This window comes from Camelus ferus, chromosome 5, assembly GCF_009834535.1.
Source record: "Camelus ferus isolate YT-003-E chromosome 5, BCGSAC_Cfer_1.0, whole genome shotgun sequence".
In the NCBI taxonomy this organism is placed as follows: Eukaryota; Metazoa; Chordata; class Mammalia; order Artiodactyla; family Camelidae; genus Camelus; species Camelus ferus.
Window position 1 is genome coordinate 50,215,574 of NC_045700.1, and position 23,245 is coordinate 50,238,818.

Below are 23,245 nucleotides of genomic sequence, written 5' to 3' on the forward strand. Positions count from 1 at the left end.
TTTTCTACTTAAAAAGCTCACTAAAAAACCTGTTTTAACTCTACCGACCCCTAACGTTAATAATTTAAAATATATCCGTATGTGATTTTAACAAGGAATTTTATGCTAAATGATCTTGTGAACTTTCCCTTTCGTCACTTTCACTGCAAATACCACATTTACAGAAATGCCCTAAGAATTAGTCAGATTCCCCATTCCATCCCTCCTTTCCACTGTTTCTTCCGCAGTCACATATCCAGCACTGCCAGGAGCTGTGGAAATGCCAAATTGAGTACTGGTCAAATTAGCAATATCAAGGAATATTTTCATGGAGGATGTTAGATTCATGGCTTGGCCAGTAATAATTGGAATTATGTAAATGAATGCAAGTATACTATGGCAATGTTTTTCAAACTACATTCGGTGGAACCCTGGGTTCTTGGAGATGTTAATGAGCATACAACAGCAAGAATAATAATGCTATTGACTCTTTCATCTAAGCTGCATTATATGTAAGAAAAACCCTAAATGCTGTACATAGTCATTGTTATTATGCAATAACATGCCTGTGTGGAATCTGTGCCACATGGGGAAGGCCAGGAACTGGCACAGAGAGGCCACAGGATGCGTGAATGAGTGGAAGCCCAGACATTATTTACCATCATTAATATAACTCATCTGTAATGACTGCTGGTCTGTGTCTGATAAATTCAACATATATTTGTGATGTTATTCATCCCTTATTGCATATTAAATGTTACTGATACATAAAGTTATTCTTTATGGATCTCTGGCTGAAAAATGGAAACTTTAATAAGAAGCTGAGTCTTGTATTTCTCAGATGTTGCCTAAATCAAAAAAGTAAAAAGATTTCTTCGAATAGAAGATGAAGCCTTTTTCTTCTTAAGCAAAGGAGAAACAAAAAGTCTCTGTTTTTTCTCTTTGCTATATTATACCCATGAGAAGTAAAATTTTACCTTGTGCTGCAATGAAAGCAAAATAGAGGAAGAAACATGATAATACACCCAACATGTGGCTCCAACTTAAAGAAGTCATTTCTAAGTTTATAAAAGGATTTGGTTGAATGCTGATCATTTCTTGCATCGATTAATTGATGTGTCAGTTCATTCTGTTCTGCCTGTGTACCACACGTTTTGTTTCTGTCTTCTGTGATAAAACAGCATAGAAAGTGGTGACCTGATGTGAGGCGGGAAGAAGAGCTGTGGCAAGACCCTGGGGATATGTCAGAGAAGGAGCCTGAGAGATGCTGGGGTAAAGGCAAGGCTGAGTGGGGTACACGAGGACTAAGGAAGGAACCAGTTTTATCAACAAGTGTCGAAAGCCTTTAAGCTGGGTCTCAGGATGAGCAAGAGTTCAGCAAGGAGAGACTGGAAGGGCAAGGAGGAAGGCACTCACAGAAGAGGAAACAGCAGGAACAAAAGACACAAAGGCAGCAGAGTACCAGGGTGTGTCCTTGGAACAGTGTGCAATCACCTTTGATAGGAGCACGGGATACTCATTGTGGGGGAATAAGACTGAACAGAAGGTCAGGGCCTAGAGGTGGAGGCTTTGACCAAGTTGCTGAGAACTTAACTATAGGCAATGGGGAGCTATGTAAGAGTACTGAGTAGGGAAGTGACATGATTTGAATTGTGATCTTGGGAAGCTTAATCCAGGGGCAATAAGCTAGAAGAACTAACCAGGAGAGACCCAAGGTGGGGAGCACTTCCAGTAGACCAATGAAGTCGTGCAGGTGGGAGGTGATGATGCTGGCCACTCAAGAGGTACTGCAGAAGCTTCTGCCGGGCGTAGTGGGCGGACAGCAGAGCCTGACATGTTGTTCCTGCGTGCCCATGGTGCTATTAGCAGAAGGGAGATGTTTAGAGGATTGGGGAGATGAGGAAAGATAACAGACATTCTCTGAGACTGGAACACATTATTCATAGTTGAAAATCCAGTACCAGAACCTCTAGCAAGACTTCAGGACTGAAAATACTGATACAGAGTTGGGATTATATTCAGGAAGGATAAAATGGATTGCTCTGGGAGAGAAGATACAGGAAAATCTACAGAGAAAGTCTCCTCTCTAGAAGAAGAAAGGCAGTAATAAAGGGAAGGGAGATAAAGAAGAGAAAGAAAAAAAGGGAAAGCAAATTTATCAAGTAGCTTGGAAGCCACTTGAGGGAGGCCAGACACTGGTTCCCAGGGTGCCAATGCTTCATGGAATAAGGGAAGAATACTCTCCCCTAAGCTCTGCATAGTATTTTGATCGGTAGGTCCAAAGGCCGTATTGCTTGTGTCTTGTTGTTACAAGTTTCCTCCTTGAACAGCCCCTTCCTTTCTGTATAGGCTGGGGATAGGTCTGTGCTGATCATTCGTATATGGATGCGTTCCTATACGCCAATTCATTTTTTCATTAAAAAGAAAAACACGTTTATCAATCATCACATGTGAATGAATGTCTGGTGCAAGTATTGGTGGATATACGTGTATGTTGCCAAGTCACATTGCACCCCAGCACACCATAGAAAGAGGAAATATGGCTTAGAATTCTTGACAACATTCATTTGTTGTTGAAAACCAAAAGTTGCTTAAGAAACCATTAAAATATTTCCAAAGTTTATTTGTTTTAGTATCTGTCCATGTTTCATATTTTGTCACATTCAAGTCATAACACAATTTTGACCTCAGCAGTGGGGATGTTAAAAAAAAAATTTCTAGCTTACAGAAAAAAAAAAAAACCCACAGTGCAGACACCCACCCAAAAAAAAATCCTTGAAAGAGAAGAGTAAAATAAATATAATTGTCACCTAAACTTCAGTGATAAATACCTTTAAAAGTAAAAATTAACCAGTTTGGTTATTTTAACTCTTTAAAAAGGTAGACCTCCCTAAGATGAAGATTAATTTAAAATAACAGGCAAATTGTAAAGAAATCCTTTAGCTCATATTTTACCAGGACCAGGTGCATAGGAAAGTGTGGGTTTTTAAGTGAGTTTTCTATTAAGGGCTGCAGTTTAATATATCTTCCTTAGTGGTATCTTGTTCCAAGTTTGAGACTCACACTGACCTCAGAGAGAACGTCATGAGCTTAAATATACTGACTGTGGAGGGATAAAAGAGAATTGCCCTATGACAGCAAACACATAATTCCTGCAAAGTGGCTGTCCCTGAAATTAGGGCCAGTGAGGTAGATATAAACCTCAGGGCCAACAAGCTGCAGGGTAGCACAGGAGAGAAATCGATACAAGTAAAACAAAACAAGACAAAATAAATACCACAAGACAAGAAACTTCATCGTCTTCAACTGTCTGAAAAAACCTATCTTAGCTGAAGGTTCAAACAGAGAAAACTGTAGGAAAATAAACTTAAGACTATTTCTTAGAATTAATTCTCAAAACAAGTCTCTAAATTAGAAGACAAAATATCTGAATAAAATCATGTTAATGATTAGATTGTCTGTACTGACGTTTTTGTTTTCAACACTAGAGTTTAGTCTTCATTAGAGACTCCCAAAGACTTCATTCTTCAAGAATGACCATTGGTTAAGCCCCTACTAAGTCTTAGAACGTACTAGGATGGATCCTGCATGAAGTGATCAATAAGGGTCCTTTCCTTTTTGCTGAAAAACATCAGCACATGAGAACCTGTCTAGACATGGATGGTCAGTTCGGCCCTGCCTCTACTGGTACAGAAAGAGGTATAGGTAGGAGCTAAAGGAGCCACACATTCAGGGAACTCACAAGCAATGACAATGGATTGTGATGCCCTAAAGGAGGATGTACAAGACATTATGGGAACAGAGGAAAGAACAGACAGCTCTATTTGGGCTGGGAATGGTATTTGGAACTACTTCACAAAGGAAACTGGTGTAAGCTGATCTTTGTAGGATAATTAAGAGCTCATCTGGCAGAGAAAGAAGGTAAAAAACACTTCAGACAAAAACCACAGCATAAGTAAAGCATTGGAAGTGTGAGGTTTTCCATATTGTTATGATGAATAGTAGATCAAAACTTAGGCTATATGGTAGAAGGGATAAAACAGGCAACAATGGAACAGGCCAACCAATCTACTGTGTGGTTCCATGCACACACTTTGTTCCTACAACTCCTCACACACTGATGATTCCAGCATCCATATTAGCAGCCCATTGTGCTCCCTCTTGAGTTCCCTCCATATATATATACAAGCACTTTCTGGACATTTCCTCCTGGTTATCACTAAGCACCTTAAATTTAACCTTTTCAGGACTGAACTAACACACTCTCCTTGACATGGTAACAATCATTAATGAAGACTGTGACTATTAACTAAAAACAGATCATTGGGTTAGGAATAATTATTTTCTTATTGTCAGGGAATGATTGTCAGTTGCCCTCTGATAGCATGAGGATTATCCAGTGGGTAAGATTCAGAGATGCTAAGAGTCAGGAACTCCCAAAATTCTTTAGGACAGATAGTTCTTTTTTTATACTTTGTAAACAAAAACTGATTTTTGATCTGCAGGGTTGTGCTTGGTACTATTTTCCATCTTCTTTCATTGACTAAAGGTCAGTCTGAACTTTGGTTCACAAAGAGAAACTTCACTCCTTAGTTTTTCTTCTCAAGTAAGCCTGTCTATCCCTGGGTCCTTCCTGAAGCTTTGAGCTGTGCAACATTATTTGAAGTTGTCTTTCAATGAGGAGATTAAGGAACTAAGTCAATACCAGTAGGACTCAAAACTAGTTCCCCAGCAGGAGAGGCTCAAACACCTACGACTAGGACATTAATAATTTCCTACTGGTTTCAGTATATCTTTGAAAGTTACCAAATAAGTCTTTCAGTCATAAAAGGTAATGGTAGAGAATGTAATTAGCAAGTAGAATCAGCCTGTCGGTTCTTATACTGTGGTAGGAGAGGAGGATGCTCTAAGTTGCAGATATTCCTGAATCTTATGACCTGGACCTGTTAATGGACTTGTCTTTAAAATTTTGCCTGAGGACACTTTATCACACTCACATTTCCCTCATTTCAAGCATTGTGTTAGAAATTAAGACATGCCAACCAAAGAACACATTTTCTATCCTTCATTTCCTCAAGTTCTACGATGACAGTGATGAGATTTATCATCCCAAGCAGTTGGTGTCACTTTGGGAAAGTGTCTTGTGAGACGTAGATGGGTGTCTAATGGCATTACTGTGAGTGGTTGATGTCTATCATTTAACATCATATAGTGACAACTGCTTGGTTTCACAGCCAAGCAAATCTGGGTGGGTTTTTTTGTTTGTTTGTTTGTTTTTTGTATCTTAGTCCAACATTTTCTTGCTGTGAGACTACAGATAAAATTTTAATAACTCTGAATCTTAGTTTCTATAATATAAAATAAAGGAATAAGGCCCATTTTATAGGGCTGTTTTAAGGATACAATAACATAATCTTAAAGAAAGCATGGCACATAGAAAGCTCTCAATATGTATCAATTCCTTGTATCCCAAAGATTTTCCTTCTATTAAAAACATTAGTAAGACATGCTCTGTTTAACTGCTTATCTCCTGGGGCAGGAGAGATGTTGTTTTTGACTGTGTTATTGTTGTCAGACTTGGAGAGGTGCTGAAGAAAAAATGTGCGAGCTGGCCAAATCATTGATAATAAAGCACACAGTTAAAATTCTATTCTTCTAGATGTGTCAGGTAGCCCCATCACATCTCTCTTTGGGGCTGCTGTGGGCACTTCCATTCATCTGCTCTGGACTGAGGGCACACCTTCCCACAAGGCATGTATCTGCACAGCAAGAAAGGAAAAGTGGACTCAACATGTTAAAATATTAACTAAGGCATGCTGAATGAGAGACCAACAAAACTGTGTGAGTCAAGCATAAAAACCAATCGTTAAAGCTTCTGAGTTGCCATAATCCTGTTTACTGTGTAGGAACAATCTAAGGGACAATTGACCTACATAGGCTGCTTTATTATGTTTGATCTCAGGACTTATTCATGTGCCTTGTTGTTCATGGAACGCATTTATAGCTTTCACTCTCCTCTGTGATAGTTTTAGTAGAGTGACAAGCCCACTGGCCTGAAATAAATAGGGGTAATGAGAGGGTTTGTCTTTCATTTGAGTCTTCATGTTCAAAAGCAAGAAAAAGAAAAGAAAGAAATTAGATATATTTAAGAGAAGAAGGTTAGATGTTTGGGAATTATGTTTCCTTGAGCTCCCTAAGATTTTGGGAGACACAAAACTTTATTACAAATATGTCCTCTCCTTTACTAATGTTTAGTTCTTAAAATTAGCATCTTGCAAATGGGGTGTATACACATACACTACTAGTGCCATGGAGGGTTATTTGAGGGGTGGGAAGACATATAAGCCCAGAAGTATCAAAGTGACATGGCTCCTGAGAGGTGTACTTAGGTCAGGCATAAAGTGTTTCAGTGTAAACACTCCAATCTAATAACACCCCATTTTTAGGGAAGGGCTGGGGGAGATACCTTGGTTCTCTGTAACAATGGAGTTTCCTGGTAGAGAAGTAGCCTTGGTACCAGGAGGGAGCCTCAGAGCTTGGGCTCTGGTACTGGTCTGTCTTCCATTAAATTAACTCATACCTGCTGAACCACCTCTTTGCTAAACAACTGAGCCATCTGGATCTTTCATTCTTCAATTAGCAACATTAAATATTGGTATAATAAGGTTCAGGAGCCCTAAATTTGATAGATAATAGATAGTCAAAAAGAATTTCCTAAGGTTCTTGTTTAAATGAAGTTACACAACAACACAAATCTTATGTTCCAAGATGATTGGTCATGGTAGCAATGATGCTATTTTAATATTTAATGTTTTGAAGGGTTTCTTCATTTCCTTGAAATCAGAATAAGTATCATATTTTCATTTATACAGAACACCCATCACATGGAGGTACAGTCAAAGTAAGATGATCCATGAAGAAGAAAGTAGAAGAAAAAGAATATATTCATGACCTACCGTGGAAAGATTCTGTCTTACATCAGTGTGTAAGTTTGTCTAACATTCCCTATTACTTTATGTAATAGAGAAATTTAGAAGAAGGTAAGAAGAGAAGGAGACAACTTCCAAATTGACAGAGCAAAGACCACTGAAATTATTTTCCTTCATAAAAGCATGAGAACACTAGCGAAAATTGTCAAAATCGACTTTCTGAAAATCCTGGGGATTAAAGAGAGGCTTGCAAAAATCCAAGGAGTGTTTATTCAAGAAAAACAGTTGGATCTCTGCAAGGACAGCACACCACATGGCATTTCAACATACTTATTCTCATCTCCCTCTCCTTAGCTCTGGAGTAGTGGTGAAAACCAACAGACTCATAATCATGCTAGTTGTGAAAACCAGCAGCCAAGCAGCCACTGGCAGAAGAAGAATGGGTTTGGAGCTCCCCAAAATTCCTACCACCAGAGAATTGTCATTTTTTGACCTGTTTGGCAGCTCCACTGAAATCTCCACTCACAGATCTTATCTTTATTTGACCTGACTTGGAGCTTGCTCACTAAGAACAGCTTTGACCCTTAGGTATTTGTCGGGGGAAAAATTGTTTAACAATTGTTTAACATCACAACTGTTGTAGGCAGGGAGACAGTTACAGCTAACAAGAAAACTTAAAAGGAGAAGTGTGGAAATAAGATATTCCTAGAGACCTTTGAAAAGTTCTGACACATTCCTGGAAATCTAGAAGAGTGGGCACTTTTAGAGTTGTATGTATGCCTACGAAAGACCTGAGAAGGCCCTAATCTCCCACCTCTGGTTGACCTTGAAGCTCTGTGAAAGCAGAAAGTGAAAGCTAAGTAAACTTCTTGTCAGAGAGTAGAAGGTACCCCCCCCCCAGATGCACACAGATCCCCTCAGCAAGGCTGGAAGATTATTGGTTGAATTTTTTAAAGAAAATATCTGTCTAATCATTAGCTGACAACTAAGCTAACTAAGCAGAGAATTCAGTTGCCATACAAACAAAGACACTTCAGGGAAGTCACTAAAAAACAAACAGCAGGAACAACAATAACAGAAACAAAAAGAGATAACAACAAACCCTAGATAGAGTGAGTAAGAAGTAGATCTGATTTCCAGAATTTCCTATTATATTATTTAAAATATTCAGTTTTCAACAAAAAGAGAGAGAGAGACATATTTTTAAAAAACAGGAAAATACACAGGAAAAAAGGCAATCAATAGAAACTGTCCCTGGTTAAGCCCATATGTTGGATTTACTAGACCAGGACTTTAAATGAGCCATTATAAATATGTTCAAAGTACTAAAGGGAACCATTCCTAAAGGACTAAAGAAAAATATGAGAACAATATCTCACCAAATAATGAATAACCATAAAGAGATGGAAATTATTTAAAAAAAAAAGTCAAGCAGAAGTTCTAGAATTGATAAGTATAATAACTGAAATGAAAAATTCACTAAGAGAGCTCAAGAGCAGGTTTGAAGAGCCAGAAGAAAGAATCACTGAACTTGAAGATAGGTTAATTGAAGATACAGACTATCTGGTCTGAGGAACAGAAAGAAAGAAGAATGAAGGAAAACAGAGTCTCAGATATGTGACACACTATCAAACATATAAACATATGCATATGGGAGTATCCAGAAAGAGAGGAGAGAAGAAAAGGAGTAGAAAAGTATTTGAAGAAATATCGATAAAAAACATCCCATATTTGAATAAAATAAACTTTAATCTATATTCAGGAAGCTCAATAAAATCCAAGTAGGATAAACTCAAAGGGATCCACATCTAGACACATCATGGACAAACTGCTGAAAGACAAAGAGAATCTTGAAAACAACAAAAGAGATATGACTCAATCACATAGAAACAATCCTGAGTAAGATCAACAGCTCCATGATCAGAAACCATGGAGACCAGAAGGCAGATGAATGACATATTAAATTGCTCAAATAAAAAGACTGTCAAACAATACCTACATATCCAGCAAAATTATACTTCAGAAATAAAGGAGAGATTAAGACATTATCAACAAACCAAAACTGAGAAAATTCATTGTCAGTAGAACTGCCCTAAAGGAAATACTAAACATAGTCCTTCAGGCTGAAATAAAAGGACACTAGAGGGAAATCTGAATCCACATGAAGAAATAAAGATCACTGATAAAGATAACCCTACAATAAATACAAAAGACAGCATAAATGTATTTTTTTGTTTGTAACTTTTTTTTTCTCTCCTATCTCATTTAAAAGACAACTGCATAATGCAATTGTAAAATTTTGTTTATAGGGTTATAATATAAAAAATATAACTTGTAAGACAACAATAACACAAATGAGGGGGGAGGCAACAGAATTATATAGGATCAAAGTTTTGTATACTATAGAAATTACATAGGTATTAATCCAAATTAGACTGTTACAAATTAAGATGTTAACCATAATCCCCAGGGTAATCACTAAGAAAAGCATTGAAAAAAATAGTGAAAGAAATGAGAAGACAATTTAAGTAGTACATTTAAAAATATTTAACACAAAAGAAGGCAATAATGAAGGGATAGAAGGACAAAAAGACATAAGTCTTTTGAAAACAAATAACAAAAAAAGGTAGATAAAAATCCTACTTTATAAATAATTATTTTAAATACAAATGAATTAAACACTCCAAAAAAAGGCAGAGATTGGCAGAACAGATAAAATAACATGATCCAACTATATGCTGTCTACAAGAAACATAGTTTAGGTTCAAAGACACAAACAGGTTAAAAGTAAAAAGATGAAAAAATATATACCATGCAAACAGTTACCAGAAGAGAGTTTCAGTGGCTATGTTAATATCAGACAAAATAGATTTTAAGAAAAAAAAGTTAATAAAGACAAAGAAGAATATTTTTAAATCGTAAAGGTTGAAGCATCAAGAAAATATAACAGTTATAAATATATGGCACCTAACAACAGAGCCCCAAAATATTGTGAAGCAAAAACTGAGAAAATTAAAGATAGAACAGATAATTCAACAAAAGTGGCTGGAGTCTTCAACACTGTAGTTTCAATTACAGATAGAACAACCAGGCAGAAGAAGAATAATAAGGAAAAGACTTGAACAACACTATGAACCAATTAGACCTAACAAACATCTATAGAACACTCTATCCAACAGCAGCAAAATAGACATTCTTCTCAAGCACACATAGAGCTTCCTCTAGGATAGACGACCTATTAGACCATAAAACAAGTCCCAGTAAATTTTAAAAGATTGATATCATAAAAAGTATTCTTCAACCACAATAAAATGAAATTAGAAATAAATAAAAGAAAGACACTTGGAAAATTCATAAATATTTAGAAATAAAATAACACACTCCTAAAGAACCAATGAGTCACAGGAAAAAATCACCAGGAAATTACAAAATATTTTGAGATGAATGAAAACAAAACACAACATACCAAAACACACTGGATGCAGCCAAAGCAGTGCATAGAAGATAATTTAAAGCTATAAATGCCCACATTAAAAAAGAAAAAAGATCTCAAATGAATAACTTCACCCTCCACCTAAGACAGTAGAAAAAGAAGAGCACACCAAACCTTAAGCAGGCAGACGGAGGGACATAATAAAGATTAGAGGAGGAATAAGCAAACTGAGAAGAGGAAAACAATAGAGAAAACCAACAAAAACGAAAGTTGGTTCTTTGAAAAGGTCAATAAAATTGATAAACTTTTATCTAGGCTTAGCAAGAAAAAAAGAGAGAGGGCTCAAATTACTAAGATCAGGAATGAAAGAGGGACTATTACCACCAACTTTGAAAAAATAAGATGATATGGGAATACTATAAATAACTGTGTGACAACAAACTAGATAACCTAGATGAAATGGACAAACTTCTAGAAAGACACAAACTATTGAAAAGGATGTAAGAATTAGAAGATCTAAATAAAACCATAATAAGTAAAGAGGTTAGATTAATAATTTAAAATATTTACACAAAGAAAAGCTCAGGACTAGATGCTTTCACTGGTAAATTCTACCAGATGTTTAAAGAATAATTTTTGTATAAACATCAACCTTTCATTTCCAAAACGTAGGCAGGAATCCTTACCAATTCATTCTATGAGAACAGTATTACCCTAATAACAAAACCAGATAAGATATCACAATAAAAAGGAAATTAGAGATCAATCTCCCTTATGAATATGTATGTAAAAATTCTCAACAAAATACTAATGAACCTAATCCAGCAACATATAAAAAGGATTACACACCATGACCAAATGGGATTTATCCCAAGAATACATGATTGGTTTAGCGTTCAAAAGCAATCAACTCAATGCATCATATTAATAGAACAAAGCAAAAAAAAAAAATCACATAGTCATCTCAATAGACACAGAAAAAGCATTTGGCGAAATCCAACACTCCTTCATGACAAAAACTATCAACAAATTAGGAATGGAAAGAAGCTTACTCCAAAATAGCTAAAGCAATCTTGAAAAAGAATAAGGCCGGAATAAAGAAAATTGTAGCTTATTTCAAAGCTACGGTAATAAACGCAGTGTGGTACTGGCATAAGGATAGACGTGGATCAATGAAATAGAATTGAGAGTCCAGAAATAAGCTCATACATCTATGGTCAATTGATTTCCTACAAGGGTGCCAAGACAATTCGATGGGGAAAGAATTGTCTTTTCAATAAATTGGTGTTGAGGCAACTGGATATAAACGTGCAAAAGAATGAAACTGAATACCTATCTCACGTCATACACAGAAAGTAAATGGAATGTGGATCAAAGGCCTAAATGTAAGAGCTAAAATCATCACACTTTTAGAAGAAAAGCAAAAATCTTTATGAGCTTGGATTAAACACTGGTTTCTTAGATATGACACTAAAAGTACAAGTGAAAAAAGAAAAAAAATACAAATTTGACTCCATCAAAATTAAAATCTTGTATTTGAAAGGACACAGTCAAGAAAGTGAGAAGACAGCTCACAGAATGGGGAAAATATATGTAAATCAAGAAGATAAAAAGGGACTTATAACCAGAAAATACAAAGAACTTTTATAACTCAACAATCAAAAGACTATTAACATAATTAAAGAATGGCAAAGGATTGAAATAAGTATTTCTCAAACAAGATATACAAATGGCCAATATGGGCATGAAAAGATACTCAACATCGTTAGCCATTAGGGAAATGCAAATCAAAACCACAATGAGATACTACTTCATACTCACTAAAATGGTTATAATTTTATAAACAAACAAACAAACAGACAAACAAAAAGCTGGTGAGGATCTAGAGAAACTGGAACCCTCATATTTTGCTGATGGGCATGTAAAATTGTGTAGCCTCTGTGGTAAACAGTCTAAAAGTTGCTCCAAAAGTTAAACATACAGTTACCATGTGATCCAGCAATTCCACTTCTAGGTGTATACCCAAAAGACCTGAAAACATATGTCCACTCACAAACTTGTACATGAATGTTCATAGCAGCATTATTCCTAATAGGCCAAAAGTGGAAACGACATTGTCAATTGATGAATAGATAAATAAAATGTGATCTATCTATACAATGGAATATTTACTCGGTCACAGAAAGGAACGAAGGCATAAAGTACATGCTACAACATGGATAAATCATAAAAATATGCCAAGTGAAAGAAGCTAAACACAAAAGGCCACATACTGTATAATTACATTTATATGAAATGTCCAGAATAGACAAATACACAGAAGTAGAAATTAGTCATTGCCAGAGCTGGGGAGGAGGAGGGAGTAGGGAGTGACTACTAATGAGTACAGAGTTTCTTTTTGGGGTGATAAAAAGTTTCTGGAAACATAACAGCACATGACTGAACAATCCTGTGAATATACTAAAAACCACTGAATTGTACTCTCAAAGGATGTTCCTGTTGTATGTGAATTTTATCTCAATAAGAAAAATTTTGGACAGTTAACTAAATCGAGTAACACATAATGAGTGGTTCGCTAGTGTAGTGGCTGTGGAGATGCCCCATTCATACGTCTCTCTAAGAGAACCTGCAACGGGGGGACAGCTGTTTGAATATCTCCATCTCCTGACCTCCAGACCAAGCTTCCCCTGGGGCTGTTGCCTACTAGTGGCTGAGCATGGCAAGGGTAGGAACTGAGCCATCCCCGTGGATGTGAAATTTCTCCAATGGGCAACCTCTGCTCAGAACTCCCCATTGGCCTGGCAGAGATTTTCTCTAAAGCACGCTGCAATCTCTCACTCCTCCTGTTCACTCCTTCCTTTCCTCTCTCCTTGCCCAGAGCACTGTAGTGGAAGGTTTTCCCTGCCTACTCCTTGTCCCACCCTCTTTATCCTTCACAGCTGTTTCCCCTGAAAAATCTTTTGCCTATTTTACCCTGGCACATGCTTCTTGGAGGACAGGAACTGATCCCTAAGGTATAGTTAAGAATGACTCTAGTACAAGACTTGAAGAATGTGGCTAAAGGCCCTGAATGTGTCTGCTCTGTAACAGAGAGTGTGGGGACATCATTACTCTGTGTGCCGCAGGGTTCCAAAATCAGATTATGTAACACATGTCAATCACTTGTATTAAACAGCTGTATAAAAAGGCTACACAAATAAACCCCTCCCCAAGGTGCCTAATTATAAGCACAATATGTATTTGAGTGAAGAAGTTCTGGACTGCTTGGGAAAATCAGTTTCACACAACTACCGTATTTAAAAATAACCTAAACAGACATGAATTGAGGCCACACACGCTGCATGTGTAAATCAAATGAGGCTTAAAAGTCTAAAGTTTTGTTGCAGGTTCCAACAAAACAATGAATCATGAAATCAATTTTGGGGTTCGATACAGCAGGTGGGTTTTTTTTTTAGGAATAGAAAAAATCAGAATATACATACATAGTAGAGGTAAGAATAGTTTCATGAAATTGTTTTAGATATATGCATGTGTGCATTTGTATTTATATTTACATATGTTAGCTAGGTTTGGATATAAAATGTACTTTTGTTGTAGGCTGCAGGCAAAAAGGTTGAAAGTCACGAGCTAAGGGATACATGGTGAAAATGGCACAGTTAGGATTCATGGTAAAGATATTCAGCAACATTCTCCAGGATAGGAGCAGAATTTCTGATTCCCGAAAGCCTCATCAGGGTGGCATGCTTTTGAGTGGTAACGTCCAACCAACAGCAAGTCACATCACACCTTTCAGAAACATTAGCCCAGAGTCACTTTCATAAACTGGGTAAGTGCTGGAGATCACCTCGCCTGGGCCAGGTACATCTCAGAGTTATATGATGTACAATAAGACTCGAGATACAATTACAGTAAATTGTGATGAACAAAATCCTCACTTATCTCCCTTAGTCTCTCTAGGCTAACATAGTCTATCCCAAGTTTATTCCTGAAAATATCTTTGCTGCTGGATAAAAACAAAGAAGATCTCCAGGAGTCTTGTTTACAGACTCTTGAACTAATGGTGGAGCTCATCGTGTAGTTTTGTCTCATTATAGACACATCGCATGGAAGTTAGTGCCCCACTTCCCCTCTGAAAAAGACCAGATCTGGGCTGTGGGGATTGGAAACCTAAAGGAAAGAGTTACCAAGAAGTGAGGAACACCAGAAGGAGTAATTTGTTTGCAAAACTAAATTCCACACAGAATTGAAGAGAAAAATAAAAAAATCAACGAGACATTCAAACTTTCAATATTCTGACCCAAAAAATTGCAATGCAGAAAACTAATGTTGAGAAGAATCAAACGGATGTCCAATCTTAAAAATGAAAGAAACCCTAAAGGTCTCCTAGATGCTTCTCAAAGTTGAGATACATGTACCCTAAGGTAGATGTAGATGAGCTAAGGGACGGAAAAGCCACAAGAAAACAATGTGTGGAAGGGTCATATTATTTCATTGAATCTACAATACCATCAGTTGTAAGATGCACGGTTATTTTTCAACAACTAAAAAAAGAGAAAAAATGCTGCAATGAGTCATTGTGTTCTTATCAGCCAAAATATTTTAATTTTATTTTAAAGATTTTCTAGACAAATGAATTTTATCATATACCATTCTTAAAGGAAAATTTAAACCATACAAGTTGATTATACACAGGAGGTAAAATTATAAGCAAAATAAATTGACTAAGATATTTCTAAAATTTCTTTAAATCCAGTGTCACTCTTATGAGTCACTTTTCAATAGTCTTCCATGTTCCCAGGCATCACCCTTTGAGCCATCAGGATGCAGCATTTCCTAGAAGAGTGCTCCAGCATCATCTCCAGAACTCTCTTCGAAGCTGCCACCCTTCTCCTGCAAGTTTTGATGCTGTCATTCTACTGAACTTGGTAAGAGGTGTCACTAGGAGGTTTTTAGACAACAACCAGACTCATATTCTTTCTTCAAGTGTTCCTTAGTTGATTTGTTGACAGAAATTTTAAGGGGTTGTTGTTGTCCAATTACGCCCCCAGCAATTCTTTTACTGTGCAGGTACATGTCTGAAAACTGTGCCAAACCTAACATAACTCAGAAGGTTATGAAGGGCTCCTAGTCCTCTGTTCCACATGACTATACATGGCTTATTCATCAGCTCAGCTGTCATTCATCTGTGGGATGAATGACACCATTGAGTTCAATCTCGTTCTCATATGAGACTGGGTTCAAATTCATACACTAATACTGCAGTCATTCCTACTTTTGCATAACAAACTACTACAACATTAGTAGCTTAAAACAACACACTTTTATTGTCTCACAATTCTGGAGATCAGAATTTTGTCATGGTATTTGTCAGCTGCATTTGCTTGCTGCTCAAGGTCTCATGAGACCAAAATCAAGACGTGGACAGAACTTCATTCCCTTTTAGGGGTTCTGTGGAAGAATCAAGCTCTTTCGGGCTGTTGGAAGAATTCAAATGAGGTCCTGGTTTCCTTCACATGTGGCCCTCTCTATATTTAAGCCAGCAAGATGTACAGAATCCTGCTCTTGCTTCAAATCTCTCTGACTTCCCCCTTCTGCTGCATTCCTCTTCTGTCCTCAACTAGGAGAAAGCTCTGTATTTGAGCGCTTATGATTACACTGAGCCTAGCTAGTTAATGTATAATAATCTCCCTATTTTAACATCAACTGAGTAATAACCTTAATTACAACTGCAAAGTCTCTTTGGCCATGTAATGTAATGTATTCATGGACAACAGAGGGTGAAGGTCATGGGGACCTAAATTCTGCCTACCACCTTTAGTTTGATGATATTATTTAAAATTAAATACAGTGGCAAGTTTTAACCACCTGATGTTATGCATGGCATCATGTTGAAATGCTACGTTTTGCCATCAATGTTCTTGAGGTTGATCATTTTAGCACACTTAGCATTGACAGGCATACATGTCAAAAGACACTGGAATTTTCTTAGCATTTCCTATTTGACTAAATTCAGGTTCCTTTTTAGTTTTTTATTTTTAGTTTAAATATAATCAGTTTACAATGTGTCAATTTCTGGTGTACATCATACTGTTTCAGTCATATATATACATACATATATTCCTTTTCATATTCTTTTTCACTATAGGTTACAAGATATTGAATATAGTTCCCTGTACTATACAGTAGAAACTTATTGTTCATCTATTTTATACATAGTATTTCGGATCTGCAAATCTCAAACTTCCAGGTTATCCCTTTCTACCCACTTTCCCTCTGGTAACCATGAGTTTGCTTTCTATGTCTGTGAGTCCAGCTTCCTTTTTTCCTCAGCTGAATCACTTGTCGCTGGAAGTTAGCAGCTTCCAATACATTGGAAGTTTTTGACAAAGTGATACTCCACACTTTAATAGTAGTCCTGCATCATGCATGAATTTGATTACACTGGTCTATTATTGTTTTGAAATTTCTTTCATTTATTGTGAGTTCTTTGTCCATTTCTCCTGTCTTCAGTTGCATGAGTTGGCATGTGGTAAATGGTCCTTTAGTATGTACTTTAGTAACAAAATAGAACATAGCTTCATCTCCTTATGAGTTTCTTCCTTGGTTTAGCTTTGCAAGAATAGACTTGTGGCCAGTTTTCTAACAACAAACATTTTCATCACTAATATCAAATTTATATTTCACTTCTTGTTTCCATATTTTTCTGCAAAACAATGCTTTTCATTTCAATTCTAAATCATCATATAATCTTGTTGAAGGCATATTAAGCAGCAACTGAAACAATTAAGGCCATAGTCTTAATAAAGTGAGCATTAGATGGCAAAAGAATTTCTTTCAGACATAAGCTTGCAGGAGGGCAGGTAGTATTGCCAGAAGCACTGCTCTCAGATTTACCAATTCAACCCTTAGTAACCTGCAAGTGTATGCATGTTATTTAACCTCTCTGAACCTTGGGATCCTCATTTGTAAAATGAGGACAATAACATGTAACTCATTTGGGCATTTGTGAGATTAACTAAGACAACATAAGTGTGACAGATACTAGACTTTCAATGACAGTTAATTCTCTTTCCCTAATTAAATAAGAAATCACTACAATGCACAATAGTGGATGCACAAAATCATAGCTTCCTGGAACTTTATTGCTGGAAGAAACATTTGGTAGACACTATTATATCTTTCTCATTTTAATAACTGAGTGTATTAGTCTCCTAGGGCTGCCATAATGAAGTACTACTGATTTGGTGGCTTACAATGGAAATTTATTCTCTCGTAACAGGCCAGAAGACCGAAATCAAGGTATTGGCAGGGCTATGCCCCTCCAAAGGCCCTGGGGAGAATCTCTCATTGCCTTTTCCAGCTTCTGGTGGCTCCTGGTGTTCATGGCTTGTACGTGTCACTCCAGTCTAGAAGACCGAAATCAAGGTATTAGCAGGGCTATGCCCCTCCAAAGGCCCTGGGGAGAATCTCTCATTGCCTTTTCCAGCTTCTGGTGGCTCCTGGTGTTCATGGCTTGTATGTGTCACTCCAGTCTGTGCCTCTGTCTTCACATGGTCTTCTTTGTGCCTCTGAATGCTCTCTTCTCTTCTTATGAGGACATCAGTCTTTGGATTTACTGCCCATGCAATGAATTCAGCATTATATCCAACATTATTTCATCTCCAGATCCTTAACTAACTGCATCTGCAAAGACCCTATTTCCAAATAAGCTCACATTTAAGGTTCCAGATGGACATGAACCTTGAGAGGATTCTATTCACTCAATTCACTACACTGAGGAAACAGGTTTTATTGAATAAACTTTAAAATAGAGCAAATTAGTAACCTTAAATATTTCTACCTGAGTGTTAAAGATCGATTTTTTTCTATCTCTGTATTCTTAGAAGTGGTCTGTAAAAACACCCATTTTTAACTTCACCAGGTGAGAGTGGCAACTGAAGACAACAAACTGAATATCACACAAAGGACAAAGCAGGTGAAATAGTTTAAAACTGAACACAACATACGGTTCATACAAATCCTTTAACTGCCCCACCCCTGTGAATTTCTCACTGGCCATGTTTCCCCACAGGTTTCAGCCTCCACCCACGTTGCTCAGCCCCCTTGTTTCTTGAAGATCTTGTTTGCCTCTACTTGCTCCTTATTTTTCCTGAATTCTCTTCTTCTTGGATACCTTTTACATTCAAACCTTTGTATTAGTTTCCAGTTGTTGCCGTAATACACAACCACAAACTTCAGTGACTTTAAGCAGCACAAAGTTATTACCTTCTAGTTCTCTAAGGGAGAATCCATTTCCTTGCCCACATTCCTTGGCTCATGACCCCATCCCTCCACCCTCAAAGCCAGCAATGGCAGGTCAGGTCTTTCTCAGACTGCATCACTCTGCTTCTGTCCTCACATCTCCATTTATAACAACATTTATGAGCATCTTGGATCCATCCAGATAATCCAGGATAATCTCCTCATCTCCAGGTTCTTAATCAGATCTGCAAAGTCCACTGTGCCATGTAACATTCACAGGTTCCATGGATTAGGAACTGGATATCTTTGCAGGTCATTACTCTGCCTACCATATGCCCTTATCTTTTCCAACAGAGCATTTCAGCTCTCCATCCTCCAGGCTGACCTGCATGCTGAAAGGCTCGTTAAACAAAGGGTCTTGCCCTTTTACTGCTCTGAGATGTCTAGCTTTATTTTTCTCCTCCTCTTCCAGTCATAACAAATCGAAAATATAGTATAAAGATTAAGTTTTTTAAAAAAGACTATTTCTCATTGAAATAAATTTTCTCCCCTCAACTCCCTTATTCCCAGAAGGCCAATGTGGTTACAGAGCCTACATTTTAAATGGCAATATTTATTTCCACTGTACTCCATTAAATGATTATGTGAAAATTCCCTTAGTCAGTTGCTACCTTCTAGAAATCATAGACATTTGGTATTTTTTAAACATCTTAAATAGCAGAGGCGAGAAATTGCAATTTCCAAAGTGTCCATACTTTTACCTAGGAAATACATCAACAGAATATGGCCAAATATATTTTAAACTAAATAAAAATTTCTAACGCCTAAGATGTCCATAAATATTCTTTTCCACTTTTAAGTATATATGATCATTCAGACCACCTGTTTCCACTGAGGATAGAAAAGAGGTTTACTAAAGCTTGAATAAGAGATTCAAGAAAGTTTATTCAGGCTGACTCACTAAATATTATTAAATTAGGCTTCACAGGAAAGGTCTGAAAGTGAGATCTGAAGACAGAGAGAGTAGAATGGATCAGATAAGATCTTAATTTTTTTAAATCAGTATTGACAACACAAGATGATTGTTAATAATAAATGTATTAAGAATATTATATTCTGAAAAAGAGAGGTATATGTCACTTTCTAACCTGTTCTGATTCTGGAAAAAACTGGAGAATCATGTTCCATTCTAAGAAATACCACTTTAAGAAGGACGCGGGCAAGCGAGGGCACATCCAGGGGAGAATAAAAAGGCAGGTGTAGAAGAGTCTGGGGACCATGAAAATAGTCTAAAACTAGCAGCTGCTGCCCTAGAAAAGGTAAGGACAGTGGATCTGGGCAGTCTTCCTGTACTGAACCACCGCCATGTGGGTAAGGCAGTAGATTTAATCCCTCACTGGCTTTAGTTTGCCATTTCTCTGGTCCTTCATCCACACTGCTGCCCAGATGATCTTCAAGACACAAATCTCAATGTGTCAATACCTGTTGTTACTACCTTGTGAGTAAGAAGCATGTAGCCAGCCTCCAGGCCAAGTAAGAGGGCTTGAGCATCTCAGAGGGACCAGATAAAACTCAAACCCCAATCAGGTGGTGTTCGGGGGAGCTGGATGCCCTCAGGGTGAGTTAAGGGCCATCGCCATCAATTATGATGACCCTGTGCCGACAGCACACGGCCCTAATTAAAGATCTTGAAACATGCTGTGTTTTCTCTCCCACCTCTATGCCTCTATTCACAACATCTCCTCTCCCCGGAAAGTAGCTGCATCACGAACTTCACAACATCCTCCAGGATTTAAATGAAGTTTTACTATATCTGAAAGCTTTCCCTGAGGATCACTTTCTATTTTTCCCTAGATGAGTGGGGTGTCCCTCCCTTATATTAAAACACCACCTTGCACAAATCTTTGATAGAAAGTATTCATTTGCTTGGCAGTCACTGACTTATTTGACAGCAGGACATACGAACCTAATCGGAGACACATCTGTATGTGAGGGGGCATTTATTTGCACAAGTTGATGTGCACAGAGTGGAAGGGACTGTGAGGAGGAGGTTTTGAGCATCGGAGATTGTTGGCCAAGATGGAAGAAAGGTGGGAATATCAAAAGAACAACTTAGTGGCTGGTCCTCAGTCTGGGGTCTGGCTCCTAAGCCTGGCCCAGGGACTAAGTCTGAGTCCTATGGAAGAAGGAGGGCTGCAGACAAAAGCTTCAGGAAATAAAAGACTTGTGAAAAAAAATATGGAGTACATGCAGGGCTGATTTGGGGCATGCAACAAACTCTGACACGTGGTAGGGAAAGTGAACCTCCTCCCCACTTCTGCACTAATTACTCAGCCTTGCTCAGATTTGGAAAGGCCACCCATGCATCTGAGACAGTGCAGGGGGAGCTGTGGCACAGCACTGCGGGGGATTGCAGTTATTCCCACGGGGATTCTGGAGGAGACTTGGAAGCCCATGCCCAGCAGTGCGGCGCGGCCATGCCTAAAGGGAAAGGATTTAGGCTGAGAAATGATGAGTGAGCAGTAGTTTTTTTCCTTTTTTTTTCTTTTTACTCTTGGGGACTCCCAGAACTACTTCAAGAGTGGCTTTTGCAAAGAACTCAAGGTCTTACACTACAGGAAGGAAAAGACCAAGCAGCCAAGGGTACATTATCACTGCAATGACTCTATTTATAGCCATGGTCTGGAAGCTTGGTGAAATCTGGTTATGGTTATATTATATTCTTAACCTATTCCCACCCTTATTCATTGGCCTTGAGATCCTTGAGGGCAGAGACTGCTGATTAAAAAAAAAAAAACAAACCTCTGTAGCCCCGTTACCCGTCAGGGTACCTAGCACAGAATAGGTACTCAACATACAGCTGTTTAATGAAGTAGTAAAATTAATGAAGGGATAACTATCTTCAAAGGGCAAATTTAGGACAAACAGATGAAAGTTACAGAAATGTGATTCAACATAAAATGCCTTTCCAACAATTAGAACTCGCTATTGGTGGAAAAGGCCCATCATGACACAGTAAAAATCTTACCCCTGGAAAAGTCACCCAGAGTGTCCCAGAGGAGGTACATGCCTCTCTCTCCTGGAGAGAGATGGATCAAATCATCTTCAACTCTCAAAATGCCTAGTATTAATTACATGGAGAGCAAGAGGAGACTGATCATGACAAAGAAGTTAGCCACGTAAGAAAACAGGCAGAAATGATGAGTAAGCCACAAAATTGGTTTTTTTTTTAAAGTCTTTAAACACTGTCTATAAAAATCAGCAAGCTTTAATCAGAGTTCATCAGAATTGAAACAATGCCCTGAAACATTATTGCATGAAGCCATAGACATTATCTTCAAGAGCTATCCTATTATAACCCTGAATGATGTCCAGAGGACTAAGGTTTCTAATGGACATTATCTGTAGTGAAGATGTTCAGTGATGAAAGGTTAAAGGAAAGATTTACAACCTGTTGAGAGCAGGCTGTGATTTATAGACTCAGCCTGTTTCAACGTCTTTTCCACAGCCACTGGTGAAGTAAATGCTAGAGCCACTTGTCTTTATTCCTTTAACTTCCACTAAATGGCCAAAGGATCCCACACCTACTAGAGGAAAATTACTAGACAATGCAGAAAAGGTCTTCTGAGATAAATGGACATTCTACATAAAGGCCACAAATAGAATGATGGAGTACTATCTCATAATGTCAAAGTTCAAAGGTACTTTTCAAATGTCTCTTTAAAGAAAATCTGACCTTTCTCTCTTTGTTTCTTTCTTTTTTAACATCAGAAAGTTTGCCAAGGGCAGTCTGGGCCTTGGGTCATTTCATTTTGACATGGAAGTTCTCTCAGCATTAAACATAATCAAAAGATCAGAAATATTTAACTCTGTAGTGGCCATGAGGACACATTCAGACGTTAAAAAACCCCAAAAAACAATATTGAAGCTTTAGGATTTCAAAGTTTGTATTTTAATAACCCCATAAAGCTTTTCCTTCTCATGTATTAGAGCCATAACTAATGTGAGGCTGTGACTAGCTAAAGGAGTAAGCTTGAATAGATATTTTAAAATGTATTTCCTCTTATTTTACATGAAAATTTTAGGAAAATGGCTGAATACACCACTAGTAACTCTCTATGCCTGACTCTTTTTAGGTATAGATTAGCTGACATTAAATACAGATGTACATTTTCATTAAAACAAAAAATCCTTACAAAAGACCTCTTTTTCCCCCCATTTTAAGGTATAATTTATAAATAGTAACAAATGCAGTTGTACAACCACCCCTACAAGCAAGATACAGAACAGTTCCTTCACCACGTAAATTCCCCTGTGCCCCTTAGTAGTAAACCCTTCTCTCTACCTCCATACGCTGGCAACTACTGATCTGCTTTCTATTCCTTTAACTCTGTTTAACTCTGCTGTTTCAAGAACACTCTATAAAATGATATTATACAATATGTAGCAAAGGACTCTTAAATTTCATGCATTTGATAAAAAGTTAAGTAACTAAATAAAGTGTCCATTTTAATGTACTGATTTCTATTTTCTGAACATAAAGGCAGTAATAGATATATAAAATCAAATTACCCCTGACTAGTACAACTCAAAATAGGTATTACCCCAGGGAGTCTTTTGAATATATAGATCTTTAGGACTTCACTTTCAACATATTGAATGA

At 37.4% G+C, this 23,245-nt stretch overlaps 1 protein-coding gene across 1 annotated transcript in view; it reads right to left on the reverse strand.

Annotated features, from left to right (window-relative positions):
• Window positions 1–23,245, reverse strand: part of PDE11A (phosphodiesterase 11A) — a 327,882-nt gene that overhangs the window by 163,923 nt on the left and 140,714 nt on the right. The gene's annotated exons all lie outside the window — the stretch shown is intronic.